The 16,978-nt window shown below is 40.4% G+C and overlaps 9 non-coding genes across 9 annotated transcripts; 6 read left to right on the plus strand and 3 right to left on the minus strand.

Annotated features, from left to right (window-relative positions):
• Positions 1–3,441: 3,441 nt before the first annotated feature.
• LOC130661045 (U2 spliceosomal RNA) lies at positions 3,442–3,633 on the plus strand. Its single transcript, XR_008988241.1, has one exon. It is a non-coding gene; the product is annotated as a U2 spliceosomal RNA (small nuclear RNA).
• Positions 3,634–3,818: 185 nt separating this feature from the next.
• LOC130659998 (U1 spliceosomal RNA) lies at positions 3,819–3,983 on the plus strand. Its single transcript, XR_008987201.1, has one exon. It is a non-coding gene; the product is annotated as a U1 spliceosomal RNA (small nuclear RNA).
• A 328-nt stretch (positions 3,984–4,311) lies between these two features.
• Positions 4,312–4,430, minus strand: LOC130661732 (5S ribosomal RNA). Its single transcript, XR_008988910.1, has one exon. It is a non-coding gene; the product is annotated as a 5S ribosomal RNA (ribosomal RNA).
• Positions 4,431–9,293: 4,863 nt separating this feature from the next.
• On the plus strand, positions 9,294–9,485 carry LOC130661046 (U2 spliceosomal RNA). Its single transcript, XR_008988242.1, has one exon. It is a non-coding gene; the product is annotated as a U2 spliceosomal RNA (small nuclear RNA).
• A 185-nt stretch (positions 9,486–9,670) lies between these two features.
• Positions 9,671–9,835, plus strand: LOC130660000 (U1 spliceosomal RNA). The gene has a single exon (XR_008987202.1). It is a non-coding gene; the product is annotated as a U1 spliceosomal RNA (small nuclear RNA).
• A 328-nt stretch (positions 9,836–10,163) lies between these two features.
• LOC130661733 (5S ribosomal RNA) lies at positions 10,164–10,282 on the minus strand. The gene has a single exon (XR_008988911.1). It is a non-coding gene; the product is annotated as a 5S ribosomal RNA (ribosomal RNA).
• Positions 10,283–15,143: 4,861 nt separating this feature from the next.
• Positions 15,144–15,335, plus strand: LOC130661047 (U2 spliceosomal RNA). Its single transcript, XR_008988243.1, has one exon. It is a non-coding gene; the product is annotated as a U2 spliceosomal RNA (small nuclear RNA).
• A 186-nt stretch (positions 15,336–15,521) lies between these two features.
• LOC130660463 (U1 spliceosomal RNA) lies at positions 15,522–15,685 on the plus strand. Its single transcript, XR_008987662.1, has one exon. It is a non-coding gene; the product is annotated as a U1 spliceosomal RNA (small nuclear RNA).
• A 328-nt stretch (positions 15,686–16,013) lies between these two features.
• On the minus strand, positions 16,014–16,132 carry LOC130661734 (5S ribosomal RNA). The gene has a single exon (XR_008988912.1). It is a non-coding gene; the product is annotated as a 5S ribosomal RNA (ribosomal RNA).
• Between the last annotated feature and the right edge of the window lie 846 nt (positions 16,133–16,978).

Consider the following 16,978-nt stretch of genomic DNA (forward strand, 5'->3'; position numbering starts at 1 on the left):
GTGTGGATTAGCTTCACTTTTCATACGTATTATTAGCTGTACTTGCAGAAAAGACAAGTACATTGATCCATGTTATTGCTTACATTTAACTTAACCCAGCTTTTCACGGAAACACTCCCAGGCAAATTAACCCTACAAAGTATTTCTAAATTTTTTTTGTGTCATATATGACATAGTATCGTATAGCAATAAATGTAACTGTGACAAGACTTTACACATTGTGTAATTTGGAAGCGTGCACAAAGTAATGTTTTAAAAGATTTGTGGCTATAAAAATAGCCGTTTTTGTTGAGCAATGACAACGCTTAACCTCCGAATCCGTAAAGAGTTCTTCCTTGACGTTTTAAGGCATAAACAACATCCATAGCGGTAACGGTCTTGCGTTTAGCGTGCTCTGTGTAGGTTACAGCATCACGAATAACATTCTCTAAGAAAACCTTCAGTACACCTCTGGTTTCCTCATAGATAAGGCCAGAGATACGTTTGACACCACCTCGTCGAGCAAGACGCCGAATAGCAGGTTTTGTGATTCCCTGAATGTTATCACGAAGAATTTTTCGGTGACGTTTAGCACCTCCTTTTCCCAATCCTTTACCTCCTTTTCCGCGTCCAGACATATTGATATAGTTGCGTACAGAACGAGTACAAAAACAACGTTTGAGTTAACAGAATTCAGACAGCTTTAAAAAGAGGCCATAAAATTACCTACTGCTCGTGGAAACACCCTAATTAACCAATAGAGTTGCGTCATTACAAAATGTTCCGAACATTTTGTACATTTTTTTAAGTAAAACTGTAGTTTTTTTAAAAATTCGTGGTCTTAATGTTTCAGTAAGGCAATAAATTTGGCATCGTTGGAATTCGCCAAACCTTCTGCTACTTACTAAAAAAAAAAAAAGTCAAAAGCTTTTGTGTATCAGAAGATACAGCCGTTTTCCCGTAGCCAAAAAACACAGATTTTATAAAAATGTTAAAGTAATGAGCGTAATGTCATTATGCAGCCAATCAGAAATTACTTTCTTAGCACCAATCAAATGGTTTGTTTTGAACCTTAGCTGTCAATCAATATGAGAAATAAAACTTTGGCGCGATAGTGCATTTTAGACCGTCTTGTGTATCCGTACTACATCGACTTCTTAAAATATGGCTCGTACAAAGCAAACTGCACGTAAATCTACTGGAGGAAAGGCTCCACGAAAACAACTCGCCACTAAAGCTGCGAGGAAAAGCGCACCAGCTACTGGAGGAGTGAAAAAACCACATCGTTACAGACCTGGTACAGTTGCTCTCAGAGAAATCAGAAGATACCAGAAGTCAACCGAGCTCTTGATCCGCAAGTTGCCTTTCCAGCGTCTTGTGCGAGAAATTGCTCAGGACTTCAAAACAGATCTGCGATTCCAGAGCACAGCCGTTATGGCTCTGCAAGAGGCTTCTGAAGCGTACCTTGTTGGCTTGTTCGAGGATACTAACTTGTGTGCCATTCACGCAAAACGAGTTACAATCATGCCTAAAGACATCCAGTTGGCAAGAAGAATTCGTGGGGAACGTGCCTAAGCATCTTACCAAACAAAAAACGGCTATTTTTATAGCCACACATCCATAAAAAATATTACGGCTAGCTTTTTATATCAAACTTTGTCCTGCTTTCTGTTTAAATTTTATGCTACATAAAAATTTTATGCTACATAAAGTTTGACAATGTTAAAAATATGAAGGGCAAGAAAAGTAAAAGCAAGAAAATAAGAAATTTAAAAACGAAAATACTTAAACTTAGGGAATCTAATCTTAAATTTACTCTTTTTTAACTGTTTAAGTGACTTAAACAAGTTTAACTTTGTACCAAGATAATGTTTTTTTGTAAATGTGTGGCTATAAAAATAGCCGTTTGTTAATGTAATAGCCAGATACACACAAATTATTTTTTTGCGGTCTTCTTTGCTGCCTTTTTGGGAGTCTTTTTGACCTTCTTTGCTGCAGGTTTTTTAGCAACAGGCTTCTTTGTGGGTTTCTTAGCTGCTGGTTTCTTAGCCGAGGCTTTCTTTGTGGCAGGCTTCTTTGCTGCTTTCTTTGGCGTGCTCTTCTTTGCTGGCTTCTTTTTTGGTGTACTTTTCTTTGCAGTAGGCTTCTTTGCCGTTGGCTTTTTTGCTGCGGCCTTTTTCTTAGGTTTTTCTTTTTTTACCTGACCTAGCTTGAATGATCCAGAAGCACCAGTGCCTTTAGTTTGAATCAAATCGCCTGATGTTACTCCTCGTTTAAGAGCCATTTTCAGATGATGATCTGAGTTTTCAGCAACTTTGTAATTTGCATGAATATATTTTGTAATAGCTTGGCGAGATGAACCACCGCGTTCCTTTAGGGTAGCGATAGCAGCCTTGATCATGTCCACATATTTAGGGTGATCAGCTGTCTTCTTTGCAGCAGGTTTCTTCTTGGGTGCGATTTTCTTTGGAGAAGCTGCTTCACTCATTTTTAATGTTTTCTTACAACAATCCAACGATAAACGATGCTTGTTATCACAGTAGAAGTATACTAAACATTACCGTGTAAATGAGATATAATTTAAGACGGTGCGAAGTATGCGGACGTAAAAGTACCACTCCCGGGAATTGATTTGGCGCGAAAACAGAAATGTGTGTTTCTGTACATCGTATAATGTCCGTTTTGGGTGCCGCGACTATGCGAAAGCATGTTAATTTTTATTTGTAGTACGACGCAATAGTCTGCAAGAGAAGCTGCTGGAGTTTGAGGTCTTCAGCATTACATCTAGTCTGTTAATTTGGGCTTCTTCCGCGCTCGTGTTAGGATTTTCATAAAGCGTTCTTTGGTTTGCGTTGCGTATGTCGGCCTACATCATCGACACGGCCTGTTTCCGGCTATTAGGAGCAATTCATATATTGGGCACTGCGTTTCGACTTTTTTATTAGACCACAGTAAAAAAATTCACTCACAGAAGTCCCTTTCTTTCATGGCTACAAACACGAAGAATTCTGTCGTAAGTAAAACGAATGCGCAAGCCAAAATGACGATGGGGCGAAGTCATAAGCATGGCCCTGTGGCCCAATGGATAAGGCATCTGACTACGAATCAGGGGATTCCAGGTTCGACTCCTGGCAGGGTCGCACTGTCGCATTTCGGCTGCATGGTCTACTGTGTAACGCGCGCGCACGTTCTGGCGTAATGCGTTGATAAACGGAATGTACGCAGACATATTGGAAAGTAATATCACGCACTTAGTATCGTCGCCTTTGTTAGCATTCATGTAAGTTACCATCCACTCGCTACAGTCGCTCTCCATCCTACGGCTAAATCAACAGCCGTGATTTTTACTATGTCGCCGTCCATCCGTACGCGGTGACAGTTGTAAGCTTTACAGTAACGTGACATGCTCCACAAGCAGTTACGGTGTGTGGACGATGCCTATCATGGCAACGCTTGTTCTTTATCGCTTCTCGGCCTAATGGCTAAGATCAAGTGTAGTATCTGTTCTTATCAGTTTAATATCTGGTAGGCCATTCTCTGAATGGTCAGTATATTAATCTGATTTTTGGCCTTGGGTCATGGAGGTGGATTCATTCACGCCGTGACCACGGGTTGCCTTGGTGTTGCACTATTACCGATGGCGGCCCACATAAGCAATAAAAGAATAATAGCAGTCCTCTTTCCGACGGCACTCTGCATAGTCTACGGCGGGAACAAAACGCGTACACTGGGGGAGAATACAGCCTATGCCCCGCGACACGGCAGTTTATAACACACTCAAGCCACAAGCATTAACAAACTTTGAAGGGTACCCTCATGCTACGGTGCAGTTCCAACTCATACTTACCTGACGGGGAAGTAAAGACTGATCAATGAGGGTTTTCTTCCAGAGTGAGGCTCTTGCATTGCACTACGCTTGGGCTGACCTCTGCGATTACTGCAAACGTCAGTAACTCGACCGTACAATTTCTGGTAGTGGGGGCCTGCGTCCGCGCTCGCCCCCTCCTTAAGTCAAAATGAATGAGCTTAGAAAAGTTGCGCGGCCAAATGTCGGTGGTGACTTAAACGCTAAGGTAAAACCTCGCTTGGCTGTTACGAAACGTGATTGCGATATAAGTCCTCGGAAGGCGGCGGAATTTTATTTTATTTGCCATTCCGTCAGGGTTATTGGATGATCGGCAATAGATCGAGTTTGTATGCATTTGAAAGCTCTTTTTTCTCGTACTATCACCTGAAAATGTCGTAGGAAAATGTCATAGGAAACACTTTCAACAACCGCCACGTTCCTTAATTGTTATAACAAGAAATATATCACAGCAAATGAAAATGAAAAGCCTACGACACCGGGAGTTCCCAGGCGGTCCCCCATCCAAGTACTATCCCGGCCCGACGATGCTTAACTTCCGTGATCAGACGAGAACGGGTGTGTTCATCGTGGTATGGCCGTAGACATTGGTAGGTGCAAATACGTGCAATTTATTTTGACGTTGTGATCAAATTTTTTTATTTAATTTCTTTGAGTTACTTAGGACAAGGCGTATGCATGGATTATCTATTAGACTTTAAGGTTATAGTTTTGTGAAAAAAACAATGTTTTTTTAAAGATGTGTGGCTATAAAAATAGCCGTTGTTTTCTGAGTGTAGCGGTTTACTTCTTCTGTCCTTTGTCGTTCTTCTTTGGGAGTAAGACAGCTTGAATGTTTGGCAAAACACCACCAGCTGCAATGGTTACACCGCTCAAAAGTTTGTTTAATTCTTCATCATTACGAACAGCCAATTGTAAATGTCTTGGAATAATCCTAGCTTTTTTGTTGTCTCTTGCTGCGTTACCAGCCAACTCCAATATCTCAGCAGATAAATATTCCAAGACGGCTGCTAAGTAAACTGGTGCTCCAGATCCAATTCGGTTAGCATAGTGCCCTCTACGAAGGAATCTATGCACTCTACCGACTGGAAATTGAAGTCCAGCTCTTGAGGATCTTGTCTTGGCTTTAGCCTTAGCTTTTCCACCTTTTCCACGTCCAGACATAACTGCGATTTGATTTGTAAGTTAATACAAAAACGTACGAATATTTAACGTAAGTGTTAACGAAATAAACTTTACTCGTTTTTTCATCATAAAAATAGGATCGAAATCATGTTTTTTTAACCAATCATAATTAAGTATTAAACAAAAGATTTTTTTTTTAACCAATTAAATTGCGTATCGGCGTTTTCGGATCGAATTCGATCCGATTTTTTTACTTATAAACAAAAAGTTTTGACTTGCAGTTTAATGCTTATTTACAAGTTAAGTAGCAAAAATTTTTAACCATGTCTGACGCAGCAGCTAAAGGAGGAAAACAGGCACCTAAAGTAGCCAAGAAAGGTGAAAAAAGAGCCGGCAAAAAAGGAGGAAAGATTGGTGGAACTGGTGAAAAGAAACGCAAGAGAAAGAGAAAGGAAAGTTATGCTATTTACATCTACAATGTTTTGAAACAAGTTCACCCAGATGTCGGAGTTTCAAGCAAAGCTATGAGCATCATGAACTCATTTGTCAACGACATCTTTGAGCGCATTGCTTCCGAAGCTTCGCGTTTGGCTCTTCAAAACAAAAAGTCGACCATCTCTTCTCGTGAAATTCAAACCGCAGTACGTCTTCTCTTGCCTGGAGAACTTGCAAAACACGCAGTCAGTGAAGGAACAAAAGCCGTCACAAAATACACAAGCAGCAAGTAAACCAACGTCTACCAAACACAAACGGTCTTTTTTAAGACCACACATCTTTAAAAAAACATTTACTTGGCGTCACTACAAGTTAACCGAAGTTAATAAAACTTCTAAATAATGTGCTTAAGAACACTAGCCTACATTTAAAATACTTCCCCATGTGTGTGTGGATTAGCTTCACTTTTCATACGTATTATTAGCTGTACTTGCAGAAAAGACAAGTACATTGATCCATGTTATTGCTTACATTTAACTTAACCCAGCTTTTCACGGAAACACTCCCAGGCAAATTAACCCTACAAAGTATTTCTAAATTTTTTTTGTGTCATATATGACATAGTATCGTATAGCAATAAATGTAACTGTGACAAGACTTTACACATTGTGTAATTTGGAAGCGTGCACAAAGTAATGTTTTAAAAGATTTGTGGCTATAAAAATAGCCGTTTTTGTTGAGCAATGACAACGCTTAACCTCCGAATCCGTAAAGAGTTCTTCCTTGACGTTTTAAGGCATAAACAACATCCATAGCGGTAACGGTCTTGCGTTTAGCGTGCTCTGTGTAGGTTACAGCATCACGAATAACATTCTCTAAGAAAACCTTCAGTACACCTCTGGTTTCCTCATAGATAAGGCCAGAGATACGTTTGACACCACCTCGTCGAGCAAGACGCCGAATAGCAGGTTTTGTGATTCCCTGAATGTTATCACGAAGAATTTTTCGGTGACGTTTAGCACCTCCTTTTCCCAATCCTTTACCTCCTTTTCCGCGTCCAGACATATTGATATAGTTGCGTACAGAACGAGTACAAAAACAACGTTTGAGTTAACAGAATTCAGACAGCTTTAAAAAGAGGCCATAAAATTACCTACTGCTCGTGGAAACACCCTAATTAACCAATAGAGTTGCGTCATTACAAAATGTTCCGAACATTTTGTACATTTTTTTAAGTAAAACTGTAGTTTTTTTAAAAATTCGTGGTCTTAATGTTTCAGTAAGGCAATAAATTTGGCATCGTTGGAATTCGCCAAACCTTCTGCTACTTACTAAAAAAAAAAAAAGTCAAAAGCTTTTGTGTATCAGAAGATACAGCCGTTTTCCCGTAGCCAAAAAACACAGATTTTATAAAAATGTTAAAGTAATGAGCGTAATGTCATTATGCAGCCAATCAGAAATTACTTTCTTAGCACCAATCAAATGGTTTGTTTTGAACCTTAGCTGTCAATCAATATGAGAAATAAAACTTTGGCGCGATAGTGCATTTTAGACCGTCTTGTGTATCCGTACTACATCGACTTCTTAAAATATGGCTCGTACAAAGCAAACTGCACGTAAATCTACTGGAGGAAAGGCTCCACGAAAACAACTCGCCACTAAAGCTGCGAGGAAAAGCGCACCAGCTACTGGAGGAGTGAAAAAACCACATCGTTACAGACCTGGTACAGTTGCTCTCAGAGAAATCAGAAGATACCAGAAGTCAACCGAGCTCTTGATCCGCAAGTTGCCTTTCCAGCGTCTTGTGCGAGAAATTGCTCAGGACTTCAAAACAGATCTGCGATTCCAGAGCACAGCCGTTATGGCTCTGCAAGAGGCTTCTGAAGCGTACCTTGTTGGCTTGTTCGAGGATACTAACTTGTGTGCCATTCACGCAAAACGAGTTACAATCATGCCTAAAGACATCCAGTTGGCAAGAAGAATTCGTGGGGAACGTGCCTAAGCATCTTACCAAACAAAAAACGGCTATTTTTATAGCCACACATCCATAAAAAATATTACGGCTAGCTTTTTATATCAAACTTTGTCCTGCTTTCTGTTTAAATTTTATGCTACATAAAAATTTTATGCTACATAAAGTTTGACAATGTTAAAAATATGAAGGGCAAGAAAAGTAAAAGCAAGAAAATAAGAAATTTAAAAACGAAAATACTTAAACTTAGGGAATCTAATCTTAAATTTACTCTTTTTTAACTGTTTAAGTGACTTAAACAAGTTTAACTTTGTACCAAGATAATGTTTTTTTGTAAATGTGTGGCTATAAAAATAGCCGTTTGTTAATGTAATAGCCAGATACACACAAATTATTTTTTTGCGGTCTTCTTTGCTGCCTTTTTGGGAGTCTTTTTGACCTTCTTTGCTGCAGGTTTTTTAGCAACAGGCTTCTTTGTGGGTTTCTTAGCTGCTGGTTTCTTAGCCGAGGCTTTCTTTGTGGCAGGCTTCTTTGCTGCTTTCTTTGGCGTGCTCTTCTTTGCTGGCTTCTTTTTTGGTGTACTTTTCTTTGCAGTAGGCTTCTTTGCCGTTGGCTTTTTTGCTGCGGCCTTTTTCTTAGGTTTTTCTTTTTTTACCTGACCTAGCTTGAATGATCCAGAAGCACCAGTGCCTTTAGTTTGAATCAAATCGCCTGATGTTACTCCTCGTTTAAGAGCCATTTTCAGATGATGATCTGAGTTTTCAGCAACTTTGTAATTTGCATGAATATATTTTGTAATAGCTTGGCGAGATGAACCACCGCGTTCCTTTAGGGTAGCGATAGCAGCCTTGATCATGTCCACATATTTAGGGTGATCAGCTGTCTTCTTTGCAGCAGGTTTCTTCTTGGGTGCGATTTTCTTTGGAGAAGCTGCTTCACTCATTTTTAATGTTTTCTTACAACAATCCAACGATAAACGATGCTTGTTATCACAGTAGAAGTATACTAAACATTACCGTGTAAATGAGATATAATTTAAGACGGTGCGAAGTATGCGGACGTAAAAGTACCACTCCCGGGAATTGATTTGGCGCGAAAACAGAAATGTGTGTTTCTGTACATCGTATAATGTCCGTTTTGGGTGCCGCGACTATGCGAAAGCATGTTAATTTTTATTTGTAGTACGACGCAATAGTCTGCAAGAGAAGCTGCTGGAGTTTGAGGTCTTCAGCATTACATCTAGTCTGTTAATTTGGGCTTCTTCCGCGCTCGTGTTAGGATTTTCATAAAGCGTTCTTTGGTTTGCGTTGCGTATGTCGGCCTACATCATCGACACGGCCTGTTTCCGGCTATTAGGAGCAATTCATATATTGGGCACTGCGTTTCGACTTTTTTATTAGACCACAGTAAAAAAATTCACTCACAGAAGTCCCTTTCTTTCATGGCTACAAACACGAAGAATTCTGTCGTAAGTAAAACGAATGCGCAAGCCAAAATGACGATGGGGCGAAGTCATAAGCATGGCCCTGTGGCCCAATGGATAAGGCATCTGACTACGAATCAGGGGATTCCAGGTTCGACTCCTGGCAGGGTCGCACTGTCGCATTTCGGCTGCATGGTCTACTGTGTAACGCGCGCGCACGTTCTGGCGTAATGCGTTGATAAACGGAATGTACGCAGACATATTGGAAAGTAATATCACGCACTTAGTATCGTCGCCTTTGTTAGCATTCATGTAAGTTACCATCCACTCGCTACAGTCGCTCTCCATCCTACGGCTAAATCAACAGCCGTGATTTTTACTATGTCGCCGTCCATCCGTACGCGGTGACAGTTGTAAGCTTTACAGTAACGTGACATGCTCCACAAGCAGTTACGGTGTGTGGACGATGCCTATCATGGCAACGCTTGTTCTTTATCGCTTCTCGGCCTAATGGCTAAGATCAAGTGTAGTATCTGTTCTTATCAGTTTAATATCTGGTAGGCCATTCTCTGAATGGTCAGTATATTAATCTGATTTTTGGCCTTGGGTCATGGAGGTGGATTCATTCACGCCGTGACCACGGGTTGCCTTGGTGTTGCACTATTACCGATGGCGGCCCACATAAGCAATAAAAGAATAATAGCAGTCCTCTTTCCGACGGCACTCTGCATAGTCTACGGCGGGAACAAAACGCGTACACTGGGGGAGAATACAGCCTATGCCCCGCGACACGGCAGTTTATAACACACTCAAGCCACAAGCATTAACAAACTTTGAAGGGTACCCTCATGCTACGGTGCAGTTCCAACTCATACTTACCTGACGGGGAAGTAAAGACTGATCAATGAGGGTTTTCTTCCAGAGTGAGGCTCTTGCATTGCACTACGCTTGGGCTGACCTCTGCGATTACTGCAAACGTCAGTAACTCGACCGTACAATTTCTGGTAGTGGGGGCCTGCGTCCGCGCTCGCCCCCTCCTTAAGTCAAAATGAATGAGCTTAGAAAAGTTGCGCGGCCAAATGTCGGTGGTGACTTAAACGCTAAGGTAAAACCTCGCTTGGCTGTTACGAAACGTGATTGCGATATAAGTCCTCGGAAGGCGGCGGAATTTTATTTTATTTGCCATTCCGTCAGGGTTATTGGATGATCGGCAATAGATCGAGTTTGTATGCATTTGAAAGCTCTTTTTTCTCGTACTATCACCTGAAAATGTCGTAGGAAAATGTCATAGGAAACACTTTCAACAACCGCCACGTTCCTTAATTGTTATAACAAGAAATATATCACAGCAAATGAAAATGAAAAGCCTACGACACCGGGAGTTCCCAGGCGGTCCCCCATCCAAGTACTATCCCGGCCCGACGATGCTTAACTTCCGTGATCAGACGAGAACGGGTGTGTTCATCGTGGTATGGCCGTAGACATTAGTAGGTGCAAATACGTGCAATTTATTTTGACGTTGTGATCAAATTTTTTTATTTAATTTCTTTGAGTTACTTAGGACAAGGCGTATGCATGGATTATCTATTAGACTTTAAGGTTATAGTTTTGTGAAAAAAACAATGTTTTTTTAAAGATGTGTGGCTATAAAAATAGCCGTTGTTTTCTGAGTGTAGCGGTTTACTTCTTCTGTCCTTTGTCGTTCTTCTTTGGGAGTAAGACAGCTTGAATGTTTGGCAAAACACCACCAGCTGCAATGGTTACACCGCTCAAAAGTTTGTTTAATTCTTCATCATTACGAACAGCCAATTGTAAATGTCTTGGAATAATCCTAGCTTTTTTGTTGTCTCTTGCTGCGTTACCAGCCAACTCCAATATCTCAGCAGATAAATATTCCAAGACGGCTGCTAAGTAAACTGGTGCTCCAGATCCAATTCGGTTAGCATAGTGCCCTCTACGAAGGAATCTATGCACTCTACCGACTGGAAATTGAAGTCCAGCTCTTGAGGATCTTGTCTTGGCTTTAGCCTTAGCTTTTCCACCTTTTCCACGTCCAGACATAACTGCGATTTGATTTGTAAGTTAATACAAAAACGTACGAATATTTAACGTAAGTGTTAACGAAATAAACTTTACTCGTTTTTTCATCATAAAAATAGGATCGAAATCATGTTTTTTTAACCAATCATAATTAAGTATTAAACAAAAGATTTTTTTTTTAACCAATTAAATTGCGTATCGGCGTTTTCGGATCGAATTCGATCCGATTTTTTTACTTATAAACAAAAAGTTTTGACTTGCAGTTTAATGCTTATTTACAAGTTAAGTAGCAAAAATTTTTAACCATGTCTGACGCAGCAGCTAAAGGAGGAAAACAGGCACCTAAAGTAGCCAAGAAAGGTGAAAAAAGAGCCGGCAAAAAAGGAGGAAAGATTGGTGGAACTGGTGAAAAGAAACGCAAGAGAAAGAGAAAGGAAAGTTATGCTATTTACATCTACAATGTTTTGAAACAAGTTCACCCAGATGTCGGAGTTTCAAGCAAAGCTATGAGCATCATGAACTCATTTGTCAACGACATCTTTGAGCGCATTGCTTCCGAAGCTTCGCGTTTGGCTCTTCAAAACAAAAAGTCGACCATCTCTTCTCGTGAAATTCAAACCGCAGTACGTCTTCTCTTGCCTGGAGAACTTGCAAAACACGCAGTCAGTGAAGGAACAAAAGCCGTCACAAAATACACAAGCAGCAAGTAAACCAACGTCTACCAAACACAAACGGTCTTTTTTAAGACCACACATCTTTAAAAAAACATTTACTTGGCGTCACTACAAGTTAACCGAAGTTAATAAAACTTCTAAATAATGTGCTTAAGAACACTAGCCTACATTTAAAATACTTCCCCATGTGTGTGTGGATTAGCTTCACTTTTCATACGTATTATTAGCTGTACTTGCAGAAAAGACAAGTACATTGATCCATGTTATTGCTTACATTTAACTTAACCCAGCTTTTCACGGAAACACTCCCAGGCAAATTAACCCTACAAAGTATTTCTAAATTTTTTTTGTGTCATATATGACATAGTATCGTATAGCAATAAATGTAACTGTGACAAGACTTTACACATTGTGTAATTTGGAAGCGTGCACAAAGTAATGTTTTAAAAGATTTGTGGCTATAAAAATAGCCGTTTTTGTTGAGCAATGACAACGCTTAACCTCCGAATCCGTAAAGAGTTCTTCCTTGACGTTTTAAGGCATAAACAACATCCATAGCGGTAACGGTCTTGCGTTTAGCGTGCTCTGTGTAGGTTACAGCATCACGAATAACATTCTCTAAGAAAACCTTCAGTACACCTCTGGTTTCCTCATAGATAAGGCCAGAGATACGTTTGACACCACCTCGTCGAGCAAGACGCCGAATAGCAGGTTTTGTGATTCCCTGAATGTTATCACGAAGAATTTTTCGGTGACGTTTAGCACCTCCTTTTCCCAATCCTTTACCTCCTTTTCCGCGTCCAGACATATTGATATAGTTGCGTACAGAACGAGTACAAAAACAACGTTTGAGTTAACAGAATTCAGACAGCTTTAAAAAGAGGCCATAAAATTACCTACTGCTCGTGGAAACACCCTAATTAACCAATAGAGTTGCGTCATTACAAAATGTTCCGAACATTTTGTACATTTTTTTAAGTAAAACTGTAGTTTTTTTAAAAATTCGTGGTCTTAATGTTTCAGTAAGGCAATAAATTTGGCATCGTTGGAATTCGCCAAACCTTCTGCTACTTACTAAAAAAAAAAAGTCAAAAGCTTTTGTGTATCAGAAGATACAGCCGTTTTCCCGTAGCCAAAAAACACAGATTTTATAAAAATGTTAAAGTAATGAGCGTAATGTCATTATGCAGCCAATCAGAAATTACTTTCTTAGCACCAATCAAATGGTTTGTTTTGAACCTTAGCTGTCAATCAATATGAGAAATAAAACTTTGGCGCGATAGTGCATTTTAGACCGTCTTGTGTATCCGTACTACATCGACTTCTTAAAATATGGCTCGTACAAAGCAAACTGCACGTAAATCTACTGGAGGAAAGGCTCCACGAAAACAACTCGCCACTAAAGCTGCGAGGAAAAGCGCACCAGCTACTGGAGGAGTGAAAAAACCACATCGTTACAGACCTGGTACAGTTGCTCTCAGAGAAATCAGAAGATACCAGAAGTCAACCGAGCTCTTGATCCGCAAGTTGCCTTTCCAGCGTCTTGTGCGAGAAATTGCTCAGGACTTCAAAACAGATCTGCGATTCCAGAGCACAGCCGTTATGGCTCTGCAAGAGGCTTCTGAAGCGTACCTTGTTGGCTTGTTCGAGGATACTAACTTGTGTGCCATTCACGCAAAACGAGTTACAATCATGCCTAAAGACATCCAGTTGGCAAGAAGAATTCGTGGGGAACGTGCCTAAGCATCTTACCAAACAAAAAACGGCTATTTTTATAGCCACACATCCATAAAAAATATTACGGCTAGCTTTTTATATCAAACTTTGTCCTGCTTTCTGTTTAAATTTTATGCTACATAAAAATTTTATGCTACATAAAGTTTGACAATGTTAAAAATATGAAGGGCAAGAAAAGTAAAAGCAAGAAAATAAGAAATTTAAAAACGAAAATACTTAAACTTAGGGAATCTAATCTTAAATTTACTCTTTTTTAACTGTTTAAGTGACTTAAACAAGTTTAACTTTGTACCAAGATAATGTTTTTTTGTAAATGTGTGGCTATAAAAATAGCCGTTTGTTAATGTAATAGCCAGATACACACAAATTATTTTTTTGCGGTCTTCTTTGCTGCCTTTTTGGGAGTCTTTTTGACCTTCTTTGCTGCAGGTTTTTTAGCAACAGGCTTCTTTGTGGGTTTCTTAGCTGCTGGTTTCTTAGCCGAGGCTTTCTTTGTGGCAGGCTTCTTTGCTGCTTTCTTTGGCGTGCTCTTCTTTGCTGGCTTCTTTTTTGGTGTACTTTTCTTTGCAGTAGGCTTCTTTGCCGTTGGCTTTTTTGCTGCGGCCTTTTTCTTAGGTTTTTCTTTTTTTACCTGACCTAGCTTGAATGATCCAGAAGCACCAGTGCCTTTAGTTTGAATCAAATCGCCTGATGTTACTCCTCGTTTAAGAGCCATTTTCAGATGATGATCTGAGTTTTCAGCAACTTTGTAATTTGCATGAATATATTTTGTAATAGCTTGGCGAGATGAACCACCGCGTTCCTTTAGGGTAGCGATAGCAGCCTTGATCATGTCCACATATTTAGGGTGATCAGCTGTCTTCTTTGCAGCAGGTTTCTTCTTGGGTGCGATTTTCTTTGGAGAAGCTGCTTCACTCATTTTTAATGTTTTCTTACAACAATCCAACGATAAACGATGCTTGTTATCACAGTAGAAGTATACTAAACATTACCGTGTAAATGAGATATAATTTAAGACGGTGCGAAGTATGCGGACGTAAAAGTACCACTCCCGGGAATTGATTTGGCGCGAAAACAGAAATGTGTGTTTCTGTACATCGTATAATGTCCGTTTTGGGTGCCGCGACTATGCGAAAGCATGTTAATTTTTATTTGTAGTACGACGCAATAGTCTGCAAGAGAAGCTGCTGGAGTTTGAGGTCTTCAGCATTACATCTAGTCTGTTAATTTGGGCTTCTTCCGCGCTCGTGTTAGGATTTTCATAAAGCGTTCTTTGGTTTGCGTTGCGTATGTCGGCCTACATCATCGACACGGCCTGTTTCCGGCTATTAGGAGCAATTCATATATTGGGCACTGCGTTTCGACTTTTTTATTAGACCACAGTAAAAAAATTCACTCACAGAAGTCCCTTTCTTTCATGGCTACAAACACGAAGAATTCTGTCGTAAGTAAAACGAATGCGCAAGCCAAAATGACGATGGGGCGAAGTCATAAGCATGGCCCTGTGGCCCAATGGATAAGGCATCTGACTACGAATCAGGGGATTCCAGGTTCGACTCCTGGCAGGGTCGCACTGTCGCATTTCGGCTGCATGGTCTACTGTGTAACGCGCGCGCACGTTCTGGCGTAATGCGTTGATAAACGGAATGTACGCAGACATATTGGAAAGTAATATCACGCACTTAGTATCGTCGCCTTTGTTAGCATTCATGTAAGTTACCATCCACTCGCTACAGTCGCTCTCCATCCTACGGCTAAATCAACAGCCGTGATTTTTACTATGTCGCCGTCCATCCGTACGCGGTGACAGTTGTAAGCTTTACAGTAACGTGACATGCTCCACAAGCAGTTACGGTGTGTGGACGATGCCTATCATGGCAACGCTTGTTCTTTATCGCTTCTCGGCCTAATGGCTAAGATCAAGTGTAGTATCTGTTCTTATCAGTTTAATATCTGGTAGGCCATTCTCTGAATGGTCAGTATATTAATCTGATTTTTGGCCTTGGGTCATGGAGGTGGATTCATTCACGCCGTGACCACGGGTTGCCTTGGTGTTGCACTATTACCGATGGCGGCCCACATAAGCAATAAAAGAATAATAGCAGTCCTCTTTCCGACGGCACTCTGCATAGTCTACGGCGGGAACAAAACGCGTACAACTGGGGGAGAATACAGCCTATGCCCCGCGACACGGCAGTTTATAACACACTCAAGCCACAAGCATTAACAAACTTTGAAGGGTACCCTCATGCTACGGTGCAGTTCCAACTCATACTTACCTGACGGGGAAGTAAAGACTGATCAATGAGGGTTTCTTCCAGAGTGAGGCTCTTGCATTGCACTACGCTTGGGCTGACCTCTGCGATTACTGCAAACGTCAGTAACTCGACCGTACAATTTCTGGTAGTGGGGGCCTGCGTCCGCGCTCGCCCCCTCCTTAAGTCAAAATGAATGAGCTTAGAAAAGTTGCGCGGCCAAATGTCGGTGGTGACTTAAACGCTAAGGTAAAACCTCGCTTGGCTGTTACGAAACGTGATTGCGATATAAGTCCTCGGAAGGCGGCGGAATTTTATTTTATTTGCCATTCCGTCAGGGTTATTGGATGATCGGCAATAGATCGAGTTTGTATGCATTTGAAAGCTCTTTTTTCTCGTACTATCACCTGAAAATGTCGTAGGAAAATGTCATAGGAAACACTTTCAACAACCGCCACGTTCCTTAATTGTTATAACAAGAAATATATCACAGCAAATGAAAATGAAAAGCCTACGACACCGGGAGTTCCCAGGCGGTCCCCCATCCAAGTACTATCCCGGCCCGACGATGCTTAACTTCCGTGATCAGACGAGAACGGGTGTGTTCATCGTGGTATGGCCGTAGACATTAGTAGGTGCAAATACGTGCAATTTATTTTGACGTTGTGATCAAATTTTTTTATTTAATTTCTTTGAGTTACTTAGGACAAGGCGTATGCATGGATTATCTATTAGACTTTAAGGTTATAGTTTTGTGAAAAAAACAATGTTTTTTTAAAGATGTGTGGCTATAAAAATAGCCGTTGTTTTCTGAGTGTAGCGGTTTACTTCTTCTGTCCTTTGTCGTTCTTCTTTGGGAGTAAGACAGCTTGAATGTTTGGCAAAACACCACCAGCTGCAATGGTTACACCGCTCAAAAGTTTGTTTAATTCTTCATCATTACGAACAGCCAATTGTAAATGTCTTGGAATAATCCTAGCTTTTTTGTTGTCTCTTGCTGCGTTACCAGCCAACTCCAATATCTCAGCAGATAAATATTCCAAGACGGCTGCTAAGTAAACTGGTGCTCCAGATCCAATTCGGTTAGCATAGTGCCCTCTACGAAGGAATCTATGCACTCTACCGACTGGAAATTGAAGTCCAGCTCTTGAGGATCTTGTCTTGGCTTTAGCCTTAGCTTTTCCACCTTTTCCACGTCCAGACATAACTGCGATTTGATTTGTAAGTTAATACAAAAACGTACGAATATTTAACGTAAGTGTTAACGAAATAAACTTTACTCGTTTTTTCATCATAAAAATAGGATCGAAATCATGTTTTTTTACCAATCATAATTAAGTATTAAACAAAGATTTTTTTTTTAACCAATTAAATTGCGTATCGGCGTTTTCGGATCGAATTCGATCCGATTTTTTTACTTATAAACAAAAAGTTTTGACTTGCAGTTAATGCTTATTTACAAGTTAAGTAGCA

This window comes from Hydractinia symbiolongicarpus, chromosome 9 (assembly GCF_029227915.1).
Source record: "Hydractinia symbiolongicarpus strain clone_291-10 chromosome 9, HSymV2.1, whole genome shotgun sequence".
In the NCBI taxonomy this organism is placed as follows: domain Eukaryota; kingdom Metazoa; phylum Cnidaria; class Hydrozoa; order Anthoathecata; family Hydractiniidae; genus Hydractinia; species Hydractinia symbiolongicarpus.